The sequence below is a fragment of the Chiloscyllium punctatum genome, chromosome 24 (genome assembly GCF_047496795.1).
Source record: "Chiloscyllium punctatum isolate Juve2018m chromosome 24, sChiPun1.3, whole genome shotgun sequence".
Taxonomy (NCBI): Eukaryota; Metazoa; Chordata; class Chondrichthyes; order Orectolobiformes; family Hemiscylliidae; genus Chiloscyllium; species Chiloscyllium punctatum.
In genome coordinates, this window is record NC_092762.1 from 73,254,031 (window position 1) to 73,281,834 (window position 27,804).

The following is a 27,804-nucleotide window of genomic DNA, read 5'->3' on the forward strand; positions in this document are numbered from 1 at the left end:
AGAAGAAGAATCACTAGACCCAAAACATTAACTTTGCTTTCTCTCTATAGACATTATACTCTATTATGCCTGTTGAGTTTTTCCAGCAAGCTCTGTTTTTTTGCTGTTGTTGAAAAGGAAATCTTTGTCTGTTATCTCACTTCTGTCCTTAAAATTTTTATAAACGCTTGGGTTCCACAACATACTTGAAATACAAATAGAAGGGACAAGAATTTTAAGTAGAGTTCAATGACATTTAGATGAACTCTGAGGTTGTTAATTTATATTTGCCGACCTAATAGAAGTTTCTTAAGTCATTAAAGAATTGCATTACCTGCCAAATGAAGGGTTATTCAAGTGTGGTCAAATGTGGAAGACCTCTGAATATGCGTTTTAAGTGAGAAAAATAGACTGAAAATTAGGGAGTTCTGTTCTCAAATATTTTGAGCCTCCAGAATACCTTCTCAGATAATGCAGGTGTTCAGATTCCACTTATCTCCATAGAAGTTAATATTTAATCCATAGGAGTTCCTCGTTTTCATTGCCTAAGGGAGTCAGAGAAGGATTTTCCAATATGTTTTCCATTTATCAGAGTTGATTTTCTTTGTGTTTTTGTGCCTCTCCCAGAAGAATACAATGTTGTGGGGATGGAAAGTACCTCTCGGGATGATGTTCCATCAATCATGGTGAGTGATACAGCCCGGATGAATCAGCTAATCTTCTCCCATTTGTCAATTTTGAATGTTCATACTTAAGGGAGTTAAATGTTGAATGTTGGTCACTCACAGCATTGCAGGATGAAGTGAATACATTAAAACAATACCTCAATGTTGTTATTCCTCCACCTTTCCCTCATAAATCTGCAAGATATAAGACCATAAGACTATCAGATCATAAGATATAGGAGCAGAAATTAGGCCATTCAGCCCATTGAGTCTGCTCTGCCATTCAGTGATAGCTGATATCTTTCTCAACACCATTCTCCCAATTTATCCCCATAACCTTTGATCTCCTTTACAATCAAGAACCTATCTGCCTCCATCTTAAGTATACTCAATGACCTGGCCTCCACAGCCGTCTGTAGCAGTGAATTCCATAGATTCACCACTCTCTTGGTAAAGAAGTTTCTCCTTATCGCCATTATAAATGGTCTTCCCTTTACTCTAAGGCTGTGCCCTGGGGTCCTAGTCTCTCCTACCAATGGAAACATCTTCCCAACACCTACTCTGTCCAGACCATTCAGTATTCTGTAAGTTTCAATTAAATCCCTCGAAGCTCATCCATTTAAAATGGCTTGAAATAAAATGAAAAGGTTCTTGTAAATGGAGGATCATTGAAATATATAGAATTGGAAAAATGTAAATTTGCCTTCTTAAACATTTTAAAGTTAATTTTATCTCTTATCCTGTGTTAAAGTAGGTTTGCAAACAATCTGACCAAAGCCTTGAAATAATGGGTCCAAGAAGAAAAGATTCAAGATAATTGATTCTGAGGCATTCAGATCCTTTCTGCTTTCTCATGTTTAAAGGTCCCAGGGAGAGTATGGGAGGTCACCCAGGATCCTGGACAATATTTATTGCTCAAACAATATCACTTATTTTGATCACATTGATGTTTCTTTGACAAAGTTATATGCAAATTGGCTGCCATATCCTCTGCACAATACTGGTGATTACACTTTTAAAAAGTACTTCAGTTCTTGGAAAATGTTTTAAGATATCCTCAGGTTGCGAAAGACACTACATAAATGCGAGTTCTTTTTTCTTTCTTGTTCATATTTCTGAATGACAACTGATTGCTTGTCGAGGAAAATAGTGTATAAAAGTGGGAAAGTCTTGCTGCTTTGGTGAGACCATACCACTCTGTACAGCTTTAGTCTCCTTACATAAGGACGGATAAACTTGCATTGTAGGTAGTTCAAAGGTGGTTCATTAGGCTGATTCCTGGCAGGGTTGTCTTATGAGGAAAAGATGAGCAGTTTGGGCCTATATTCATTGGAATTTAAAGGAATGAGATCTAATTAAAACATAAGACTCTGAGGGGGCTTAACTATGAACTCCAAGAGAATAGGAACTATATGGAAATAGGAAACACGGTTTAAAAATAAAATGTCTCTCAGTTAAAACGATTGAGGAATTTCTTCTCTTATTAGTCATTGGAATTCTTTCTGCACAAAACAGTAAATAATTGGTCATTTCATACGTTCAAAACTGAGTTAGGCAGATGTTTGATCTATAATTATGGCAATCAAAGGCTACAAGAAACAGCCAGAAAACTGGAAGATCATACTCAGATCAGCAATGATTTTATTGAATTCTGAAGCAGGTTCAATAGCCCAAATGCCATATTCCTGCTCACACTCCTTATTAATCTAAGATCTTAAGAAGGATCACTGGACTTGAAATGTTAATTCATTTTCTCTTTTTAGATGCTGCCAGACCCGTCTGCAAGGATTTCGGTTTTTGTTTATTTCTTATGAACTTACATTTGATTACTCAACACAGGACAACATTTTTATCAATATCCTTTGGTGTTCCTGCTCGTTTAGTCTGGAGCTCCTAGGTGAAATATTATAGGAATCTTGAGTATTGTGAGCTGCAGCACATTTGGTGGCATTTGACTTCTTGTCACACTGTTCAATCTCTGGGAGTCGTTGACTCTCTTGATCAGCTGCTTCCACTCCCTTCTGAGAATGATTCCCGATTGCCTCTCTATGGCACCACGGCATCTCACATGTTGCCAACTTACATCCCTAATTCCTGCACTGCCCAGTGTTGCATAGGTCCAATAGACCCTCTGTTCACCATGATGTTGAGCTTTTAGAGATCTCTATCACAGCAATTTCTATGTGCAACTTCAATTGAAGTGATATACTTCAAGAGGAGCAGTCTGCCTGAATCGTGGGGTCGGTAACAATGCTACCATGCTCCACTGCATTATGTGAAGTTCCGCAGTCATGTCATGATGCACGGACCAGCACTGGTTTCTCTCTGATTCATTTCATACAAATGCATTTTGTACTGGATTTCAGATTTCAAAAAAAGTCAATGACAGAAAAAAACCCATATTAATGATATGTTCCTATTATCAAGAACGCCTAACTCACAATGGGTTCCGAGTGAATAGCTTGCTCACTCACTTGTAATACATACTTAGTTAAAAATCACACAACACCAGGTTATAGTGCAACAGGTTTATTTGGAAGCACTAGCTTTCAGAGCAGTGCTCCTTGAAGGAGCACTGCTCTGAAAGCTAATGCTTCCAAATAAACCTGTTGGAGTATGTTAAAAATCACACAACATGAGGTTATATCCACAACCAGCTGATGAAGGAGCAGCACTCTAAAAACTAGAGCTTCCAAATAAACCTGTTGGACTATAACCTGGTGTTGTGTGATTTTTAACTTTGTCCACTCCAGTCCAACACCAGCACCTCCAAGTAATACATTCTGGGAGAGAACAGCACTGTAAGACAGTAATTCTACCTCACATTTGCTTTCCATGTAACACCAATTATGTGTTCCAAGTGACTAACTGATTTGACAATTTTTCATTGAGCTCGTCACATAAATGAAAGGTCTTAATCAAATAAGTGGAGCCGTAAGACAATAAACTTAAAAATTCAGTTCTGTGATCATGAACAAACCAATGACATTTTTAAAAAAAAACAGTAATCACTGTTTCCTAACAGAATTTGCAATAGTTGTCCAACTTAGGAAATTAAATTATTTAATTGGGTGAAATCTGACTGGTAAGAATAAATAGCTCAGTTGTCACTGGCATCAACGTTAATGTTGTTTCCAAGTCTTGTATAGAGCTGGAGTTTAAGATCAGATAATATCAGCTGCATTGCCACCACAGGAGTCTGCAAGGCCTCGATATCATTTGGAGACTTTATTTTGCAGTTTCCTCACCTCCTGTGTCTCACCCTGGAAGTGACTAATAAAGACCTCTCCAATTTATTAAGGCAGCTGCATTGTATCTTCATCAACCATCATCACATGATCAGAGCAATCTTCCAGGTTCTCTGTCTCTTTCTCAGTGCTATTTCTTCTTTAACAAAACTAAGACTATTATTATTTCCTGCACATTTATTTGTTTCCTGTTGTTATTCAAAGGTAGCATTAACATCTGGGCACAACTGAAATGTGGAGCTTGTTCAAGGAACAGCTACTGCGTGTCTTTGATAAGTATGTACCTGTCAGGCAGGGAGGAAGTGATCAAGTGCGGGAGTTGTTGTGAACTAAAGAACCTGAATATCCTGTCAAGAGGAAGAAAGAGGCTTATGTTAGGATGAGAAGTGAAAGCTCAGTTAGGTTGCTTGAGAGTTACAAGTTAGCCAGAAAGGATCTAAAGAGAAAGCTAAGAGCCAGGAGAGGGTTTAGAGGAGATTTATTTGGATGTTGCCTGATATGGAGGGAAGGTCTCATGAGGAAAGACTGAGGGACTTGAGGCTGTTTTCATTACAGAGAAGAAGGTTGAGAGGTGACGTAATAGAGGCATACAAAATGATCAGATGATTAGATAGGATGGACAGTGAGAGCCTTTTTCCTTGGTTGGTGATGGCTAGCATGAAGGGACAGCTTTAAATTGAAAGGTGATCGATACAGGACAGATGTCAGAGGTAGCTTCTTTACTCAGAGAGTAGTAGGGGCATTGAACGCCCTGCCTGCAACAATAGACAATAGACAATAGACAATGGGTGCAGGAGTAGGCCATTTTGCCCTTCGAGCCTGCACCACCATTCAATATGATCATGGCTGATCATTAATCCTGCCTTATCTCCATCACCCTTGATTCCACTATCCTTGAGAGCTCTATCCAACTCTTTCTTAAATGAAAGAGGGCAGTGGAGACTGGGCCTCCACTGCCCTCTGGGGCAAAGCATTCCACACAGCCACCACTCTCTGGGTGAAGAAGTTTCTCCTCATCTCTGTCCTAAATGGTCTACCCTGTATTTTTAAGCTGTGTCCTCTGGTTCAGCACTCACCCATCAGCGGAAACATGTTTCCTGCCTCCAGAGTGTCCAACCCTTTAATAATCTTATATGTCTCAATCAGATCCCTTCTCAGTCTTCTAAACTCAAGGGTATACAAGCCCAGTCGCTCCAGTCTTTCAGTGTAATGTAATCCCATCATTCCAGGAATTGACCTCGTGAACCTACACTGCACTCCCTCAATAGCCAGAATGTCTTTCCTCAAATTTGGAGACCAGAACTGCACACAGTACTCCAGGTGTGGTCTCACCAGGGCCCTGTACAGCTCCAGAAGAACCTCTTTGCTTCTATACTTAATCCCTCTTGTTATGAAGACCAGCATGCCTTCTTCACTACCTGCTGCACCTGCATGCTAACCTTCATTGACTGGTGTACAAGAACACCCAGATCTCTCTGTACTGCCCCTTTACCTAAATTGATTCCATTTAGGTAGTAATCTGCCTTCCTGTTCTTGCCACCAAAGTGGATAACCATACATTTATCCACATTAAACTGCATCTGCCATGCCTCTGTCCACTCACCTAACCTGTCCAGGTCACCCTGTAATCTCCTAACATCCTCATCACACTTCACCCTGCCACCCAGCTTAGTATCATCAGCAAATTTGCTAATGTTATTACTAATACCATCTTCTATATCATTAACATATATTGTAAAAAGTTGCGGTCCCAGCACTGATCCCTGCGGTACCCCACTGGTCACTGTCTGCCATTCTGAAATGGAGCCGTTTATCACTACTCTTTGTTTCCTGTCAGCCAACCAATTTTCAATCCAAGTTAGTACTTTTCCCCCAATACCGTGCACCCTAATTTTGCTCACTAACCTCCTATGTGGGTCTTTATCAAAAGCTTTCTGAAAGTCCAGGTACACTACATCTACTGGATCTCCCTCGTCCATCTTCAGAGTCACATCCTCAAAAAATTCCAGAAGATTAGTCAAGCATGATTTCCCCTTCATAAATCCATGCTGACTCTGACCTATCCTGTTACTATATCCAGATGTGTCATAATTATATCCTTTATAATAGACTCCAGCACCTTTGCCACCACTGAGGTCAGAATAACTGGTCTATAATTTCCTGTTTTCTTTCTCCCACCTTTATTAAAAAGTGGTACAACATTAGCCACCCTCCAATCCACAGGAACTGATCCCGAATCTATCGAACTCTGGAAAATAATCACCAACGCATCCACGATTTCTCGAGCCACCTCCCTCAGTACCCTGGGATGTAGACCATCAGGCCCCGGGGACTTATCAACCTTCAGACCTAACAGTCTCTCCAACACCAATTCCTGGCAAATATAAATTCCCTTAAGTTCAGGTCCTTCAGCTACTGTCACCTCAGGGAGATTGCTTGTGTCTTCCCCAGTGAACACAGATCTGAAGTACCTATTCAATTCTTTTGCCATTTCTTTGTTCCCCGTAATATATTCCTCTGTTTCTGTCTTCAAGGGTCCAATTTTAGTTTTAACCATTTTTTCACATACCTAAAAAAACTTTTACTATCCTCCTTTATATTATTGGCCAGTTTACCTTCGTACCTCATTTTTTCTCTGTGTATTTCCTTCTTAGTAATCCTCTGTTGTTCTTTAAAAGCTTCCCAGTCCTCCGTTTTCCCACTTATCTTTGCTATGTTATACTTTTTCTCTTTTAACTTTATATGTTTCTTAACTTCCCTCGACAGCCACGGCCACTCATGCCTCCTCCTAGGATCTTTCTTCCTTTTTGGAATGAACTGATCCTGCAACTTCTGCATTATACACCAAAATATCCGCCATTGTTCCTCCACTCTCATCCCTGACAGTAGTCAACTTGTCAACCTTAAAGGCATTTAAATGGTCATTGGATAAACACATGGATGATAATGAAATAGTGTAGGTTAGCTTCAGATTGGTTTCACAAGGTGGCGTAACATCAAGGGCTGAAGGGCCTGTACTGCGCTGTATTATTCTATGTTCTATGGCTTTCATCATGGGGGTCGCCATTTTCCAGACTCTTCTAACCAGGTTCTTGAATCCCAAATTCAGAATTAATCCAAAATATCATTATCATAATCAAGATAACAGGCATGGTATGCACATTTGCTTCTCGTAACTGGATGTTTAAATAAATATTGGATCATCTTCTCCAGCTCTTTGTAGTAAAGGAAACATATTCTGTCAATCTCTGCCTCAGGCTGCTCATGCTGTGTCTAACGCAAACTGCTCATTACCATCTGTTACCTAACAAATGTAATTAACTTATATCACTGTGATTACAGTGAGTTTTTAAACCACAAAAACCAATTCCCCTTATACATCAATTTTATGAATAGAAGAGCTAATTATGCTTTAGTGCCACATTGGTTTCAGCCAATGCTTTCAGTGCATCTGGGACTATGTTGCAGCATTTCAATGTGTGCTGAGAAATAAAAAGTCACGAGTCACAAGTGATCTGCTGTGTTATTCTTGGTTGAAACTGTGAAACCAATAGTAACACTTTAGAGTCTTTTCCTGACACTGAACTTGATTGCTCCTTAAACAAAGAAATGCCTAAAATTATTTTGAGTCTGTAAGTAGTACATTTAACATGGTAAAATGCAATAATCTTGTGCATCAGAAAATGAACATTTAGCCAAAAAGAGAGATGCTAATGATTGATCAAAGAGAATGGTTTAAGGGGAAATAGAAGGGATTAAGATGATAAATCCTGAAAGTGAGATCTATTTGCCTGAAGATAAATCAGCCAACAATAAGATCATTGGAGGAAGGAAGGTCAAAATTTCAAATCAGGGAAATGGAGAATTTTAAGGAAAAAGACTGCACTTAAAGAATTACCCAAAATCACTTGCAATCAACTTGATGTAACATGGCAGCCAATTCTCAGGTGCAGAGTCTTGACTCAGCAGCTCTGAAGGAAGAGGGATATAGTTCCAAATCAGGATGGTGTATGACTAGAAAGAGAAACTTGTAAATGATCTCCATGTTCCTCTGCAGCTCTTGTCCTTCCAGATGGTAGGCCTCGTCAGTTTGGAAGGCACTGTCAAGGAGCTGTGGTGAGTTGCTGAGGTACGTCCTATAAACGGTATACACTGTTGCCACTGTGCTTCAGTAGTGAAGGGAATAAATGTTTAAGGTGGTGGATAAGGTGCCAAAGAAGCTTGTGTACGGGGTGTCAGTCGAGTCCACTGTATTGTCCTGGATGATGTCAAGCACCTTGAGTATTGTTGGAATTGCGTTCATCGAGGCAAATGTATTCCATCAGCTTCTGACTTATTCTGTGGATAGTGGGCAGTTGTGGGAATTCAGGAGGTGCATTGCTTGCAACAGAATTCTTAGCCCCACACCTGTTCTTGTAACAAATTAACAACACATGAAATTCCTGGCAAAAAGAATTAAACCGAGCAAAACTGCTGTGTATTTATTTAAAATAATATTACATTGAGTTAAACTCAAATTACAAAAATACTTCACAATTTTAAAGCAGCATTTAAAGGATCATTTCTTCAAACAAATTCTTCCAATCTCGTGCACTATACAGTACTAAAAACACTAGTTCAATTCATACCCCAGTAATAAATTAACACTAATTTGAACACAATTTTAAAAAAATCTTGTTAAACATATGTTGCGTGGCCAACAACCATGTGAAGAATGAAGCTGAATCTCTCCAAATTGGTAGCTAATTAACTATGAGGTTTCTCAGAAAAATAGTAAACTGGACAACCAGTACTTTTCAATGTGGAAGCCAATTGACCCTTGTCCCTCTGTTGTAAAGTTTCATTGTAGATAATTTATGGGTTAAGCAACACAAATGTCCTGTTTTCTTAAATTCCATCTTAAAAGCTCTAGACAAGATGCTACATATTCAGATTTTTTTTAATGAATCAGTACTGCACATCTATTAAAATGATTTGAGGTGGGAAACCAGATCTGTGAAATCATGTGCTGTATTTTCTCCTATACAGAGTTTTTATATATAGTGGAATTAAAGGTAGTAAATGTTTTTATATGTTGTGTCCAACACAATGTTGTACATACTTGCAGCAGGTACAAACACGACAGTTTCAATGTTAGGCAAGATGAAGCGAGATTTAAGAGTCATGTAATCATTAGATCCAATAAGGCAATCTTGATGTGTGTACAATGATATTTTCTGGCAACACAACATATATAATAGTGGGTTGGAAAGGTTAAAATTATTGAACAATAGCTGGCAAAATCATCACATGGAGGATCACTTGAAAGATAAGTTTTAGGTCAAATCAGCAGTCACCTAAAAGCCTAGGGGATCAGAAAGCAGGCAAGCAGTGACATCTTACCCCACCATTTTTAGTCATATATATCCCAAAAATGATTTTATAAAGCAAGTCTCATAAGCAATTTTTCACATGCAGAGGAAAGTCACCCTACCAATATCAGCGCCAATTATTTTAGTCTACCAGAACAGCCCAGTGCCAAGAAGTAAGTGAACTTTACTTAGGTTCACCCTTTAATACGATTCTGTCAGACTGTATTGATACAATCTCCTTCAATTTATTTCAACCAAAATGGAGCCCACACATTGTGAAACATATTGTGTTACAATAATAGTCTGTAATTATTTAGATCAACTGTCCCCTTCTATGCTGTATGGTGTTATGATTCTATGATTATATAAATTAAAAAGCTAAATTAAAGAATGTCTCTGGAATTAAATATTATTTGACTGTTGTAACCTTTTTTTTTAAATAACCTGAAGCACTTTAACGAATATTGAATTACTGCTCCAAGTCTGAGATGGAAGTTCTCCAATTAATTTCCTTAATCTGAAATCTCGATGTTCTAGCAAGAATAATTCAATTGTTCAACACTATGGAATTTCAAATTTCATTCGAATTCATTTAATGCAAACAATATTCATATTATATGAAATGAATGTCACATTCTCAATGTATTCTCATTGCTAAAGTTATGATTTGGTGTGGCAGCTAAAAAAAAATAGTGCTACTCATATCATTAAGATTCCTCATGAGTTCCCTGCAAATGGAACATTATGGTTACTGTCATGACAATGGATCAGAGCCCAGAGTATGAAGAAAGGTTTTAACTTTTAATTCCAAGACATATTCTTTTTTAAGAATGCTACAACAGACAAAAAAGAATAACTGCAGGTGTAAATTCAGTGCTTTCTGGCAAAGCCCTATTTTGTTTGAGTGGAATGTTGCACCTGTACAGTGTCAGGAAAACTTCAAGCTGAGGGAGAAAGATATAGCAGGAAGAGATAACAAAGGAACTGACTGTATCCCCTCTCTTAGCAGAAAGCCAGATAATTTCTGTGTTTGACTTTTCAGAAATATGCAAAAAAGGGTGCCAAAAACTGACTGCGCACCTGGTCTATGTGAGCTAGTTGATGAAGTTGTGCTAATGAATTGAAGTTTGAATATATTAACCTGTGCTGGTGTGCTGTGAAGTTTGCAGTAAAATAACTACCCACTAGTCACCCTGACATTACAGGTAAGAGGATTCTCTCACTCTCAGTGCTAGAGTCTAACTTGCTCATAAACTAAGAAAACAGGACAACAGAAGGATCTCTCATGTTGAGTGTTACCAGTCAACCATCAAAGGAACCAAGACAAAAGGACTTCAATTAACCGCAAAGCCAAGAAGCCTGAAATCAACTGCTTAACTATCAACATTGCACTGTCAAATCTTCTTGAACAACCCAGAGAAACTGATTTGTTAACTTATTTTATTTTTAAGAACTCACTTCTTACTCCTAATAATGGAACTTTGTTCAATTTTTCACCTGAAAGGTGGTGCTCCCAATTTTGCAGGACTCCTTTGTAACTGTCCTGGAGTGTCCACATAAACTGTGTGCTCACATTTCTACAATGTACAGTGAAGAGCCACAATCTTCTCACTCAGAATTGAGTGTGCTGTAAATTGGGTCACAGCTAACCAAGGGTCTATGTGCATGCACAGTAATAGATGGTGGAGGGAGGGTGGAAGTTAGCTAAGTGAGTGGAACATGATGCAGAATGATGCTAACAGTGCAGGTTTAATTCCTATTCTGCTGCAATACTTTATGGAGGGTCACCCCCTTGCTCTATCCCATGCCTGTGAAGTGGTTACCCTCAAGCTGAACACAACCAAATGTAGAGAGATGCATATGGTCCTTCCTAGACTATGCCTCCATACTATACAGATGCAGAGAATTGTTTTCATAAATGCTAATGCTTTGAAATGTACAAACCATAGTTATTTATAGCACATGTATAACCAGGCGTACTTTACTAATGTCTTCCATTGCTGACCCTGCTTTAAGTTGCAGAGCAATATTTAAAACTACTGTTCAGATCCATAGGCTGAAACATTGCTTCCCAAACCCTTTCCCATGTGATCCCTGTAGTGATTGGAATGATGTCAGCCAGGTGGATCTCAAAGAATATGAGTTCCCAGACTGGGGCTGTTAACTTGGTTCATCAAGGAGCCCTGGCTGACATTATAAACAGGAGTGTCAGAGGTACTGCTCACTCTATGAGCCAGCACTGTGCCACTTGGATCAGTGTCATGTACAATGCATGTGAAAATAAAAGGTGACTTGGTATTGGGATACCAGCCTTCGTAGAGTTATTCCAATCCCATTTTAATGTTCTTAAATCGACCTAACCCCAGAGTTGTGAAAGTGGGGTAAGGAGACTGGAGAATGGGCGTGGTGTTGATAGTTGTAAGAACACAGGGACTGGGGGCTTGTAGCTCAAACTCATGAGAGCTAGGGTAGGGGATGTCAATCTTTGTCAGAGCAAATGATGAACTAGTATAAAGCCACAATGATTAAATAATGTACATGCCACAATTAATTTTGTGCACTAATTGAGCCATAGCATCGTGATTTTTATTTGATGGGGAAGGGGTTGCTTCTGTTCATGTTGGAAAGTTGAGTGAGTGTGGAGGGAAAGTGGAGGGCAATACAGGAGCACTCCCTCTCATCCAAGCTCAAAGCAGTGCTGCGCAATCATTTAACTTTCTCCTGAAACTCTCTTCAATTGCCAGTAGCCCAGGCATCCACTGTTAAATATGCAAGGAAAGTCAAATCAGAAATTTTCAGCCTCATTAAAAGTTCAAATTGCCAAACTGTCTTAAACCTAGATGTGTTTAAACTGTTAATATTTGTGTGGGCCTAAATCACCCACTTGTGAATTAAAATTCAACATTTTGTGTCCATATCAACAAGTTGCACTTTTAACTAAAGGCATAATCTAATCAAATTTTTCTTAGAGGCTGTACAAAGCCTTCATGCTACAAATTTAACAGCATGTTGTCACTTTCACTGTATATCTGACCCTTTTTACCTGCATTATTATTTAGTTATAGGAATATACTTTCCAATTTAGTGTTCCCAAATGGATGTAATGAATGGAAATATTGGGCCATAAAATGGGTATGCCAAACTCAACACCCCAAATTCTTAATTATTTTTTCTGTTGTATGTAATTCCATGCCAGTATTATAATATCCGAAAGAATTGGAATGGGGACAATAAGCTTGAATAATCCTTTCACCTCTGTGACCTGTCTTTAAATCTTTACTGCGAGCTTATAAGAACAAAGCATGCATTAATTGTGATGCTCCTAAGTGAATAAAAAAAATTGGACCATGCTTGGAGCAGTCTATAAGCCAAATGACACTGAACTGATAATCTTGCTCAACAGACTTCTAGATTTTAAAATATAAGAAATGTTTTCTGATCCTGCTTTGGAGCACATCCATTGTGGCTCAGTCAAAATCAGAACTCACTGGAATATCATACATCTCTTGGATACATGCTCTTTCTGCTGTTTGCTTGTGATTACTTCTGCTGAAAAGTGTTTCTGCATGAATAAAAGTAATCAAAAGTACAGCAGACAAGTAGCCACATCAGCAGATATCAAAAGACTTTCCAAAACCATCTGGAAATTCAGTAAGAGCTAATTAAGCTTCTTCAGATGTCCTGCATAGATTATCACCTGAATGAATTGGCTGGTGATATAGATTGAACATTTCTTGCTCTTAGCTTCATTGTTTTCCTTGGATAGTTTTCTTGTTATGTCTGGAGTTTAACATGGAAAAATATGATCTTGTCCACTTTGGCAAGAAGAATAGAAAGGCAGCAACACCAATTAAATGGAGAATTTGCCGAGCTCAGTGGTACATAGGGATCTGGATGTCCTGATACATGAAGCACAAAAGGTTAGTATGCAGGTATAGCAAGCGATCAGGAAAACAAACGAGATGTTGGCATGTATTCCAAGGGAAAGGGAAATAGAAAAAATATTTTACTACAGCTGTACAGAGCCTCAGTGAGATCACATCTGGAATGCTGTTTACAGTTTTTGTCTCCTTATTTGGGGGGGAAAATCACAAGGATTAATTGCATTGGAGGGAGTTCAGAAAAGGTTCATTCAATTTATACATAGAAACAGACATAATAGGAGCAGAAGTAAGTCATTCAGCCCATCAAGCCTGCTCCGCTATTTATTATGATATAGCTAATCATCCGACTCAAAAGCCTGTTCCCGCTTTTTCCTTTGATCCCTCTAGCCCCAAGTGCTATATCCAACCCCTTGAAATCACACAATGTTTTAGTCTCTTTCTGTGGCAGAGAACTCCACAAGCTCAGCACTCCGTGAGTGAGGAAATTTCTCCCCATATCCTCAATTCAACCCTAAATGGTTTACTCCATAACAGTGGACTGTTATCCCTGGTTCTGGACTCTCCCACTTGCATGAATGTCCCATGTGCTTTAATTTTGCATGTTAATCTCTTATGTGACACTGTCAAATGCCTTCTGGAAGTCCAAATAAACCACATCCATTCACTCTCCTCCATCAACATTTGTTGGTTACATCCTCAAAGAGGTTCAGTAGATTTCTCAAGCATAATTTCAGTTTCATAAATCCATGCTGATCCTATCCAAACCTGCCAAAGTGTTCCACGTGCTCTGCTTTTGAATCTCTTATATTTGACCAGAGCATGTCCTCACTACCAATGTTAAATTGACTGGTCAATAATTCTGTTTTTTTCTCTATCTTCTTTTTTAAATAGAAGGATTAACTGAGTCACGCTTCAATCTGTGGGAATTGTTCCAGAATCTATAGAATCTTGGAACACCACCACCAATCCATTCATTATTTCAAAGGCCATGTCCTTTAATACTCTAGATTATTAGGCCAAGAGAATTTATGAGCCTTCGATTTCCTCAGTACAATTTCCCTAAAATATTGATTTCCTCCAATTACTCCCTCTCACTAAAGCCTGTGTTCCACAACATTTCTGGAATGGTATTTGCGTCCTCCTTTGTGAACACAGAGGTAGTACTTAGTTGATCAGCCATTTCTTTGTTCTCCATAATAAATTCTGCCTGTATTGGGCCTAGGTTTGTCTTCATCCATCATTTTCTCTTCAATTAGCTATAGAAACATTTTCAGTCAGTTTTTATGTTCCCCACAAGTTACTCTTGTATTCCATTGTCCCATTCTTAAGCAATTTCTATGTTTTCCTTTAATAAGTTCTAAACTGCTCTCACTCTTCAGGTCTGTTGTTCTCTTTGGCCAATTTGCATGCCTTTTCCCTGGACCTAATGCTATCTCTAATTTCCTTGGTAAGCCATGGTTTGGCCACCTTTCCAATTTTACTTTTGCACCAGACAGTAATAAATAATTGCTGCAATCCACCCATGCACTCTTGGATAAAGGTCATTTTTAAAGAAGAAAAGTTGATTAGGTTGGGTCTATAATACATTGAAGCTTAAAAGACTGAGAAATTATCTTATTGCAACATTGTGAGGGAAAGCAATAGGGTGAATACCAGGAGGTGCCTCCTTTTGTGGAAGGAACTAGAAGTAGAAGAAACAGTTCAAGAAGAGTGGTCTCCCTTAAAATGGAGGTGAGAATATTTTTCATCAGGATGTCATTAGTGTATGAGAGTATCCTCCTGAGAAAGGGATAGAACCTGGGCCATTGAATTTATTGAAGGCAGAGTTGATGCATGTTTGATAGACAAGGGAATCAAGGGTTATGGTGAGCAGACAAATTTGAGTTGAGAGAACCCCTAGATCTTATTGAATGGTGGAACAGGCTCCAATTGATTTCTTATTCATAAATTTCATCCAGAGCCAGAGGACAAGACCTTGTCTGTTTCCTATATATGTCAACAAAAGACATTTAATGGCTTAAAATAATCTTGCCCTATAACTATTTAACCTTGTCAACATTGAAGACCTTTGAAAACAGATGCTTCAATTTAATGAACCACAGAAAAATAGTTTTTATTTAATCCCTTGGTTCTTTAAATAAGGAAGCTAAGTGCAAATTCTAACAGCAGCTAAACTGCATTATTATCATTCTAAGTGTTATGTAATTTTCAGCCTGAAACTTCTAAATTAATTGTTGTTTGCTAGGAATTTGCATGAACAAAGCTACAGAGTCACAATCATGCCAAAATATGCAATCATGCAAAACGTTTTCCTGAAAAATATGTTAAATTCCCCAAATTGTGAAAAATAATATTTATTACATAAGCTGAGAATTTACCAAGTTACTTTCAGACAAGATGAGATACCAATGACAAATAATTTTGTTTCCTTCGTGGTGCCGGTGTGATGTTAGATATGTGAGCTGTATGTTCCAACAACCAGTGTATTGAATCAAGCAACACATCCCAATGTCCATTGGCAGCTCTGAAGCATGGCCATGGAGCTCAACTATGATTGTAAGCTTCCGAACAGAATGTCTCACCATTAGATGTGATATTGGTTTGGACATCATTTATTAAATATTCCAGACTGAGCTAACATTTACACTGGAAACAATTTAAAGTTATTATTTGAGCTCACAGTGTGATGTGCATTGGGAACTACATACATTAATGCACAGGACCCTGTACACACAGACAAAAGAAATGTACACTTTTTCATTGGAAACTAAAAAAGAGTCATGGAAACTGCCAATCTCTGATCCATCCCCATTATCATCTTAGAGTCACAAAGTTACTTACAGCCAATGAAACATTTCTGAAGTTTTTTTTAATTCATTCACAGAATCTAAGTATCTCTGGCTGAGACAGTAATTATTATCCATCACTTAATCCCAAGGTAACAAAAAGTCAAAAATCTACAGATGCTGTCAGAAATTGCTGCAATAACTCAGCAGATCTGACACCATCTATGGACAGAAAGCAGTATTAACTATTGGGGCACAGTGACCCTTCTTCAGATTTTGTCCCTTTGAAAAGGTGGGTGAATGAGTCATGCTCTTCAATCACTTAAGTCCATGGGGCAGTGAGTACACGCACAGTGTAGATAGAAAGGGAGTTCCAGGATTTTAACAAAGCCACTGTGAAGAAACAATAATATAGTTCCAAGTTAGGATAGTATATGGCTTAAAGGAGAACTTGTAAATGGTGGTGTTCCCATTCAACTGCCACTATTGTCTTTCCAGATACTGGTATAATAGGTTTGCAATGTACTGTCAGAGAAGCCTTGATAAGTTGCTGTAATGCATGTTGCAGATGGTCCACACATGTCTGGAGGAAGCGAATTTTGAATGTGATGCATAAGCTGCCAATTGAATGAGCTGCTTCATCCAGAATGATAGGAAGTTTCGCTACTGTTGTTCAAGCTGTGTTCCTCCCCAAGTCGAGAATGTTCTACCATACTTCTGCCTGATGCCTTGTTGATGGTGGACAGACTTTGGGGAGTAAGGAGGTGAGTTATGCACAAAGAATTCTTTACTGCTGACTTTATAGCCAAAGTATTTATATGGCTAGTAGAGAGTTTTTCCCTGACTTGCATTGACTTCCATTTCGCTAGGGATCCTTGATGCTGCCTTGATAATAATCACTCTCACCTCTGTTCTTTTGTCTTTGTTTGGACCAAAGCTGTAGTCAGGCCAGGAATTGAGTGAGCCTGACAGAACCCAAATTGAGCCTCAATGAACAAATTATTGTAGAGCAGATGTCACTCTCAACTTCAAGGAAAAGATTCAATGTTCCATCCAAGGTTTCATTGGCTAGGTAAGCAGTGAGGGGTTTATTTGAACACTTTAACATCTCATTATTACCTATCCTTGCCTCGTTTACATGCAGTTTGCTATTTTCCCAGAAAGTGGAGATAAAATAGATGGTGACAATTACCAACCTGAAAGTTTGAGTGAGGACCTAATGGCTGCAGCTTGCCTCCATTTTGGCCAGCATTCCCCAACACCTGAGGGTACAGTCCATTGGAAATGACCACTACACCTTCTGACCATGGAGGTTGGAATCAGCAAAGCACTATCCTCACTACATCATTATGGTATACCTCTGACACACTTTTAATACAATTCCACACTTCAGTCCTCCAGTTTTGGATCTCATTCATGACTTTCATTGCAACGCTGCTGCCAGGCCTCTTTGCTCACAGGAACAGGTACAATCTCATCATCAAAACAGGCACATCTCAAGATCTTTGCATTCATTCACTTTGTGGCACAATATACAATCACAGCCTTGCCTTGACTGTTAGCACAGATAGCCAAGCAGCTAGTCACGTTTGGCAGTAGTCAAGAGGGACTATGGTCAGCCAGAGGGCCGGCTAAGGTGGTGAGATGTTCAAAGTGAGTGAATAGGCAACACAGAGGACAGAAAGGATTAGTAGTTTTGAGGTTGATGGGATGAATGAGCACCATGGAGGGAAGACATGTAGAATGTTGAAAGTTGTCGACCATAAGGATTGGTGGGAGGTGGGTGCAGATGGAGTGAGTGTGAGAGAGAAGATGGCACTTGCCGTGTGAAACACAAATGGTCATTTACTTTCTTGAGGCGTTGCTGCACATTCTATCCAACCATAGATACAGCACTGAACTTGACAGATACTTCAATCCAGGCTGGCTGTGTCCGACTGGTGTGTGACTGTCAGAAAGTCTCGGCACCAGTGACACTGAAGAGGCAAGGTGCATGTTTATTGAATTGAGCAATGTAAACTTGCATGAGAAAAGGTGGTATGGCCCATAGAGGGAAACACTCCATGAACTCATTTTCAGCAAACATTCCACCCTTGGTTCTATTTTTATCAAGCCAGGCAGCATCCGCGGAGCTCCTCAGATGCTGCCTGGCCTGCTGCACTTTTCCAGCACCACACTTTTCAACTCTGGTCTCCAGCATCTGCAGTCCTCACTTTCTTCTATTTTTATCAAGTCCAGACCTTTTTTTAGGTTAGCCCAGTACTGTTCCTGGCACATCCTCCTGCAATCTTCATTGAGGCCTACTTTCCAACAGTGTCTATGTTTTTAATGTTACCTCTTTGACGAAGCTTTTGTTCACATGTGCTTTTGTTTTCATACTCTTATGTAACTTAATGTAAGATTCTGTTTCATAACATTCTGTGGATTGCCTGGATGTGTTTTACCACTTTAAGTATGTTATGTAAATACAATTTATTATTCTTAAGAGAAACATTGCAGCTGAGCTCTTTCCTATTTTCATCTGGAGACCTCAAAAGAAGTTTGTCCAGTTACAATTACAGAATAATGACAAGTGAATGATTTCTTGACCTTCACCAGATTAGTTTTTGTACAGTAAAATCACTTATTGTGACTGCTATGCCAATTGAGGACAGCTTATTCTGTACTGTTTCAATCATAGCCTCTCCTGCTTTGTACAAATCAGTTGTACATTGGACAGATAATACGTTAAATTACAAATCTACAAATTCTTGTATTTCAATCTTTCTTAGGATGCCCCAAAACAGTTTTAAATTATTTTCTCACAGCTCCAGATCATCTCTACAGGAGTTCCTCAAGGTAGTGTTCTAGGCCCAATCACCTTCAGCTACTTCATCAATAACTTTCCCTCCATCACAAAGTCAGAAGTGAGGACGTTTGTCAATGATTGCACAATGTTCAGTACCATTCAGGACTCTTCAGATACTGAAGCAATGTGTGTTCAAATGCAACAAGATCTAGATAGTGTCCAGGCTTGGTCGGACAAGTAGCAAGTAGCATTTACACCACACAAATCTCCAATAAGAGTAAGAGACCTTGGAGTGCAGGTTCATAGCTCCTTAAAAGTGGAGTTGCATGTAGATAGAATATTGAAGAAGGCGTTTGGTATGCTTTCCTTTATCAGTCAGAGTATTGAGTACAGGAGTTGGGAGGTCATGATGCAGCTGTACAGGACGTTGGTTAGGCTACTGTTGGAATATTGCGTGCAATTCTGGTCTCTTTCCTATTCGGAAGATGTTGTGAAACTTGAAAGGGTTCAGCAAAGATTTACAAGGATGTTGCCAGGGTTGGAGGATTTGAGCTATAGGGAGAGGCTGAACAGGCTGGGGCTGTTTTCCCTGGAGCGTCGGAGGCTGAGGGGTGACTTTATAGAGGTTTACAAAATTATGAGGGGCATGGATAGGGCAAATAGGCAAAGTCTTTTCCCTGAGGTCCGGGAGTCCAGAACTAAAGGGCTGGAGGTTTAGGGTGAGAGGAGAAAGATATAAAAGGGACCTAAGGGGCAACTTTTTCATGCAGAGGGTGGTGCTTATAAGGAATGAGCTGCCAGAGGAAGTAGTGGAGGCTGGTACTATTGCAACATTTAAAAGGCATTTGGATGGGTATATGAATAGGAAGGGTTTGGAGGGATATGGGCCGGATGCTGGCAGGTGGGACTAAATTGGTTTGGGATAACTGGTTGGCATGGATGGGTTTGACTGAAGGGTCTATTTCCATGCTGTACATCTCTATGACTGTAACACTACCCCTTGATATTATTGTCAATAGTGTTACTATCACTGAATGCCCTCTATCAACATCCTTCGGATTACCATTGACCAGAAACTCAATGGACTTGCCACATAAGCAGAATGGCTGCAAAACCAGGTTAGAGGCCAGGAATACTGGGCATGTAGCTCATTCTCTGGCTCGCCAAAGCCTGTCAACGTCCTCCTAGGCAGAAGTCAGGAGTGTGATGGAATACTCCCCAATTGCCTGGATGACCACAGCTTCAACAACACAATAAGCTTGACACTATCCAGGACAATGCAGCTCGCTTGATTGGCACCACATCCACAAACATTAACTCCCTCCACTATCGATGTTCAGTAGCAGCAATGTGTATTATCTACAAGATACACTGCAGAGATTCACCGAAGATTTTAGACAGCAGCTTTCAAATCTATGACTACTTCCATCTTGAAGGACAAGGGCAGATATTTGGGAACTCCATCACCTACAAGTTCCTCTCTGTCACCCCTGTCCTGTCTTTGTGTTGTTCCTTCACTGTTGCAGGATCAAAATCCTGGATTTCCCTCCCTAAGGATATTATGGGTTAACTTATAGCATGTGGACTGCAGCAGTTCAAGAAGGCACCACCATCTTCTCAAGGGTAACTAGGGATGGGCAATAAATGCTCACCAGCCAGAGACACCTACATCCCACAAATGAAAATGAAAAAAAACGAGAGTAATATGGCAACAAGTTTACACACAATGAAGTCCCAGAAACACAAATGAATGAGTGGCTCGGCAAAAGGTCTTGCATTTAAAAAGTGCTTATCAGAACTCCAAGATGCCCCAAAGTGCTTTATAGCTGTTAAAGCGTCTTTGAAATGTAACCCCCATTCTAGCTGCAGCCAATTTGTACATAGCAATATGATAATAACTAGACAATTGTTAGCCAGGATGTTGGAGAGAAGGCCCTTGTTCTTCTGTTACAAAGTGACATGGGATCATTTCTGGTTACCTAAGAAGGAAGATGAGACCTTGATTTAATATCACACACATTGCCTGAGGAAGGAGGAACACCCATTTTTCTTCAAATATCACTATTAGATTTAACATCTTGTGAAAGATACTGCCTTCGACAACATAGCACATCCTCAGCACTGAGCTGATATGTCACTCTAGATTGAACATTCATTAAAATTCAAATCTGTAATGGGGCTTAATTCTACAACCAGAAGAAGAGCACATTGTCCGAGTGTATCAGTTTGAATTGAAATGGCATTTTATAAGTAGGATTCAGTGTTGGTGAGGTTCTTTCAAAGTACAGATTCAGTATAATTTTACAACTATTGAACTTTTATTTCACTATTGAGTTATCACATTTCTGTGCCCTTTCAAATTTCATTCATTAATGGTCAAACATAAATAATTTGACACAATACAGTAAACAGATCCTTTGCACTGTCTAAGCCAACTCACTACAGCTGTGTGAGGACATTTAAACAATATTATCAACAATACAGTATACACAAAACATTAGGATATCTACAAGGCTGTTACCTCTGCACTCTAAGGGTAACTTGTCAGATTTGATAATAGTTTAAAATAGTGCACAATCAAAAAAATGTAATTGCTCTTCTATTCTTTGTGTTTAATGGTGCGCAGTTTGATCTAGGGCACTAAAACGTACAGAGAGATGGGTGGCACAGTGGTAATGTCACTAAGCTAGTAATTAAACATCCCAGGCTAATAGTCTGGGGCATGGGTTCAAAATCCATTGAAGCAGGTGGCAGAATTTTAATTCAGCTAATGAATCTCGAACTAAAATGTGCCTCAGTAACGATGACAGTGAAAGTTATGTTGATTGTTGTAAAAGTCCATCTAGTTCACTAATGTCCCTTAAGGCAGGTAGCTGTCATCCTTACCTGGTCTGGCTGACGTGTGACTCCAGACCCACCCCAATGCTGTTAACTCTCAACTACACTCTGAAATAGCTTAGCATATCATTCAGTTCAAGGGCAACAAGTGCTTGCTTTGCCTACACGACATGAAAGAATAAAAGATACAGGAAAAAAACCATAAACTCATTGGTCCAGATTTTGCAGTAATAATGGTAATGGTTCTATCAGTAATTCCAGCAACTTCTGGTATACACAGATGTACAATTAAATGTTGAAATCAGGAAGTTGCTCTCTTAAGTGTCCAGCTCCTTCAGAAGTTGTGCGATGCCAATAACCTTGAGAGACTTGCCATTGAACAACAGGAGAAAGTTGTGAGGTTATTGTACTTACATTACAGATACACACTAAGCAAACAAAAATTAGGGCTTGTCTATTCAAGTGCAAGCAAATTTTTAATGGTGTTGTTAGTTGTAATTACTGCCAAACAAATTCCGTGAATATTAACTTTCACAAATGTGAAGTCTCATTCCTTCTGATTTTTAAATATGTTAATAAATTGGGAATATAAAACCAACATTAAAAAAAGGTTTCAGTGAGATGACCATGAAATTATATCAATTGTTAGAAAAATCCATCTGATTTGTTAATGTCGATGGGAAATCTGCTATGCTTAGCTAGTCTATGTGACTCCAGGAGAAAATGAGGGCTGCATATGCTGGAGATCAGAGTCGGGAGTGTAGTGCGGGAAAAGCACAGCAGGTCAGGCAGCATCTGAGGAACAGGAGAATCGACGTTTCGGGCATTAGCCCTTCATCAGGAGTGACGCTTATGAGCCAGGGAGCTTAAAGATAAATGGGAGGGGGATGGGCTGGGGAGAAAATCGCTGAGAATGCAATAGATAGATGAAGGTGATAGGTTGGAGAGGAGGGTGGAGCAGATTGATGGGAAAGGTGATGGACAGGTCAGGAGAGCAATGCCAAGTTGGAAGCTTGTGACTGGGATAAGGTGGGGGGGAGGGGAAATGAGGAAACTGGTGAAATCCACATTGATCTTGTGTGGTTGCAGGGTCCCTAGGTGGAAGATCAGGTGTTCTTCCTCCAGGCATCAGGTGATTAGGGTTTTGCGATGGAGGAGGCCCAGGACCTGCATGTCTTTGGTGGTGTGGGAGGAGGAGTTGAACTGTTCAGCAATGGGGAGGTGGGGTTGGTTGGTACAAGTGCCCCAGACTCCATCTGACTATATGTGACTCCAGACCCAAAATAATGTATTGATTCTGAACAGACTTATGCAAAACAATAGTCAGCCAGTCAGCTCAAGGATCACTTAGAAATTGGGATAGATAACAAATATTGGTCTTGCAAATAATACCAGCATCCCATGAAAGAATGTTTTGAAAATAAAAATTGGAATTTGTTTTCACTGCTTCTTTCGTTCACCTTTTCTATTTTAAGCCCATCTTTCATTCTCTATATTTATTTTGCATTCTCTACTTGAATTATCATTGAATTAAATATTCTTTCTAGTCCATTTTGTCACAGAGTCTGAATGCCTTAATAAAGGTTCAGTACAATTTGCCTATTTGAGACCTCCCATTGCTTGCCCTTTTCATGCAGTTCCCAAATCAGCTGTAGAGTGTGATGCAGTGTTATGAATATCTAATGACTTCAAGTTTCCAAGCAAGTGACCACTGATGTTTTTGGTGAGTTGTAAGTGTAATAAATGAATGCCATTGTTCGTTCATCACTGTTTGCCATATTTAAGAGCACAAGTGCAAAAGCAGATGATAGAATTCATAATCTTTATTATATAGCTTAAAGCTTAAAAGGTGATGGACTAATGGTCACCACTGCTGCCATGTGTTATACTGTATGTTCAATACACACTGGTAGTGAGAAAGTTTTGGAGAGGGGAATTGGAAAAATAAAAAAGCTACCTTTTTTTTCTACTAAGAGCTTGTCAACCTGAAATGCTTTCAGGATGTTGCCTGAGTGTCTCCCATATTTTCAGTTTTTATTTCAAATTACCAACTTCTGCAATATTTTGCTTTGCTTCTGGGAGGTCATGCTGCAGCTGTACAGGACATTGGTTAGGCCACTTTTGACATATTGCATACAATTCTGGTCTCCTTCCTATCAGAAGGATATTGTGAAACTTGAAAGCGTTCAGAAAAGATTTACAAGGATGTTGCCAGGGTTGGAGGATTTGAGCTATAGGGAGAGGTTGAATAGGCTGGGGCTGTTTTCCCTGGAGCATCAGAGGCTGAGGGATAACATTATCGAGGTTTATAAAATCATGAGGGGCATGGATAGAATAAATCGAGGGAGTCCAGAACTAGACAGCAAGGGTTTAGGGTGACAGTGGAAAGACATAAAAGAGACCTACTGGGCAACTTTTTCACGCAGAGGGTGGTACGTGTATGGAATGAGCTGCCAGAGGATGTGGTGGAGGCTGGTACAATTGCAACATTTAAGAGGCATCTGGATGGGTATATGAATAGGAAGAGTTTGCAGGGATATGGGCCGGGTGCTGGCAGGTGGGACTAGATTGGGTTGGGATATCTGGTCGGCATGGACAAGTTGAACCAAAGGGTCTGTTTCCGTGCTGTACATCTCTATGACTCTATTTTAAATTTCTGACTTCAGTTGTAATACAAAAAAACTCACTAAATCCTTAACCAGCCATCTAACAACGGAGAGACATTTTGAACCTTAATAAGCATTTGCTTAGACTGCCAAAATGTAATTTAGATACTTATAATGGTGAAAGCATTTTGGTTGAGGTTAAAGCATTCAGTAGCTTTACCTTTTGTTGGTGTTTAAAGAGCACTGCTCAAATAGGGACAATTGGTTTATAAAGTCTACATTTATCTGTGAGACAACACCATTCTTCATTTTCTTTTTAAGAATCACTGCAGTTCATGGAACTGTTCACATGCACCAGACAGTGATTTAACTCATTCATCAAAAACAAAAATCAATCAGAGTTGACACCAGTCTTTGCAGGGAAGGCACCTCCTCAGTGTGCTTACTGTATGGGAAACTAGTTATACAGATTCCCCTGCAGCGAATAATTGATCCATTCATCTTTCCACTTGTCTATCCATTATTCTTCTGAATATCAGTTTACCCATCCCTTCATCCATCCTCTTTCGCGTTTGTCGGTATATGTATTAAGACCTGCCATTCAAATTCGCATGACTAAGGGACTATAATGGTACCGGTTGACAGGTACCTATTTCATTATCAGTACTGGGAATACAGTAAAGACTGTATATTTCTTACAATACCTATGTTCTTATGGGAAGTTGGAGCTGACTGCAGAAATAAAATAGGTTTTGAAGCTACAATAATCAAGATGGTTTTGTTTAACAGCATTTTTAAGTATACTTAAAATCCAACTTTAGCATATTTATTTCTAATGATTTTTGATCTTTATGTTTGGTTCACTAAAACTGAGTTTCTAGTTATAATTCTTTGAAGAAACACAAATGATGTATCATTTATAATAGATAGAGATGTTGCGTTAGCCCTTGTTAAACACTCTCACCATTACCTAGCAGAGAGGATATATTTTATTTTTTACTCATGGGTTGTGGGCATCACTGACTGGACCAGCATTTATTGTCTGTCCTTAGTTGCCTTTGAAAAAGTGTTGGTGACCTGTCTTTTTGAACCATTGCAGTTTGTCTGGTGTGGGTCGACCCACTATGCCATTAGGAAGGGATTCCAGGATTTTGACCCAGTGACAGTGAAAGAATGGCAATGTATATCCCTCATTCCTGATGAAGGGATTTTGCCAGAAACATCAATTTTCCTGCTCCTCAGATGCTGCCTGACCTTCTGTGCTTTTCCAGCACCACACTCAAATATATTTCCAAGTCATGAAGGTGAATGGCTTGGTGGGAACTTTCAGGTAATATCTGCTGCCCGTATCCATTTGCATGACTCCCCAACCTGGCTTTGGGTAATTAGGGATGAGCAATAAATAAATAGTTCTCAATGCCCACATCCCATTAACAAAAACTATTTATTTTTAAAAAGTACTTCCCTCAAGATGCTACCTTTCACCTAACTAAATGGTTGTTGCATTTCATCTGTTCTTCCTAATTCTTTAATAATGGCACATTGTGCTTTGTTGCTTGGTCTTAGAGAGATGGTGGGGGGAGGGGAAGGAGGAGAGAGCACAGTACCCTGCTTCAATGGGACTGCCTCAGAAAAGGCCCATCAGACATAACCTGGCGAGAAGATTCAGAGGGGATGATGCATGATCATGCAGTTGTCAGCTTATTACAAATACATCCACAGGGAGCTCCTCCAATCATGAAGTGGGGCAAGGAGGAAGTCGACATCCCACCATTACCTTAAAGGGGTCAAAGTCCTGATGCCAAGTTTAAAGGGCTCCCAGCAGACATTGAGCCAGTTGGGAACATCATTCAAGCCCTCAAAATAGACACTTAAAGTCAAAAATCTGCCCCCCCTCTCCTTTCCCCCTTCAGCCTGCCTTCCTTCCCCATTCAGCCTGCCTCATTTCCCCATTCAGCCAATATGCCATCCCTTTTTCAACATGTTTCCCATCCCCATTCAGCTAACTTCCCTGTTTCAGCCTGTCTCCCTTCCCCGTTCAGCCTGCCTCCCTTCTCCCTTCCCCCTCCTCCCTTCCCCACTTCAGCCTCCATCCCTTCCCCGTTCAGCCTGCCTTCCTTGTTTCAGCCTGCCTACCCTGGCCAGACAGGCTTCCATCCTTGGTCAAAGTTTTTGACATGTGCCATTACATTCCCACCTCCATCTTTGTGTCATCCTGTTTCTCATGCAAGTTAGACTACTGCCATTTGATCCCAATCATCGCCTGACAGATAAACAGTCCCCGAGGAAGATGAAGTTGGGGTTACTCAGACCAGCTCCAGCAAGTTACCTCCCTGACTTGCTGCATACCTTTTAAATTCAGTCAGGAATTGACGGCGCATATTGTTCGCTCACGGTGAACCTAATTGGAAAGGGAAGTTTAGTTCAGATAAGCTGACCCCCTAATGACCATACATGAGTTACAAAAGGGCTTCTCAATATCTGTCTTCAGGAAGCTCAACCTAGCTTCAACATTTGTGCCTCTTACACAAGGTTCTGTTGATCCCTTTGCTTTCTGATCCAAAGAGTAGCGTTAGATTCATTCATTCATTCATTACTCCATTCATTCATTCATTCATGTTTTTTCTAAAGGGTTTTTTCAATGTTATCACTGAATGATCTGTGATTATTTTCTAATCACAATATACCTTCAAACTAAAAGTGCCCATAAATGTCACACTATGTGCTGGGAGCAGAGGACCAGGATTTTGAGAAGATCCCAACTTAAATTGGTCTTCACATATTTCTCAAACCTATGAGAACCAATGGGTAGGAGGAAGGTGCCTCTTAATCCACATCCTTAGCCTCTGTGCCACATTCAAATGGCAATTTTGATGAGCTGAAATTGAACGTTTTTATCATTGTGTTATTGGTGGAGAGAAAGGGAAAGAGAGGGGAGAGAAAGAGGGACAGAGGAAACAAGAGGAAGAAAGAAAGAGAAAGAAAAACAGAGAGATGAAAGGAGAAGGAGAAAAAGAAAGAAGTGAGACTTGCATTTAAAGGCACCATTTATGACCTCAAGATATTCAAAGTGCCATTACAGCCAATGGAATACCTTGAAACAATTTTAACGAGGTCACCAAATTGTAATGGCTTTAGTAATTGATTTTCCATTTCATACCAATTATTGTCAAGGCTGAACGAGCAATTATACTTCATTTAGAAACTTTCACAGACATTAGACAAGAGACTTTCACATTTGGAAGTATCAGTTTCACTTGGTGGATTCTGATAACCTCCCAAGATCTACAAACCTTTTTATTCCAGTTTTTGTCACAGCCATAAGCTCTTTCATGTGTATAAATAATAATAACAAATGTTTTTGTTCCAATTAAACTGAGCATGTACAATAAAACAAGAAGGGCAGTTTTGTACGTTACTGTATCGTGGCATAAAATACAGGATGTGACCAGACAGATGCAATCAGCTCAGATGTCTTTTGAAGTTGACTCTGACACTGAAACCACTGAAAGCATATAAACCTTGTGCTGAAGTATCAACCATTACATTTTAATAATCATAAATCAGCAGGTTAGAACTCATAGAACAGAATCATAGAATGATATAGCATTTAACTCATATCTACCTTTTTCTTTTTTAACAAATGAACTGCTAACTCT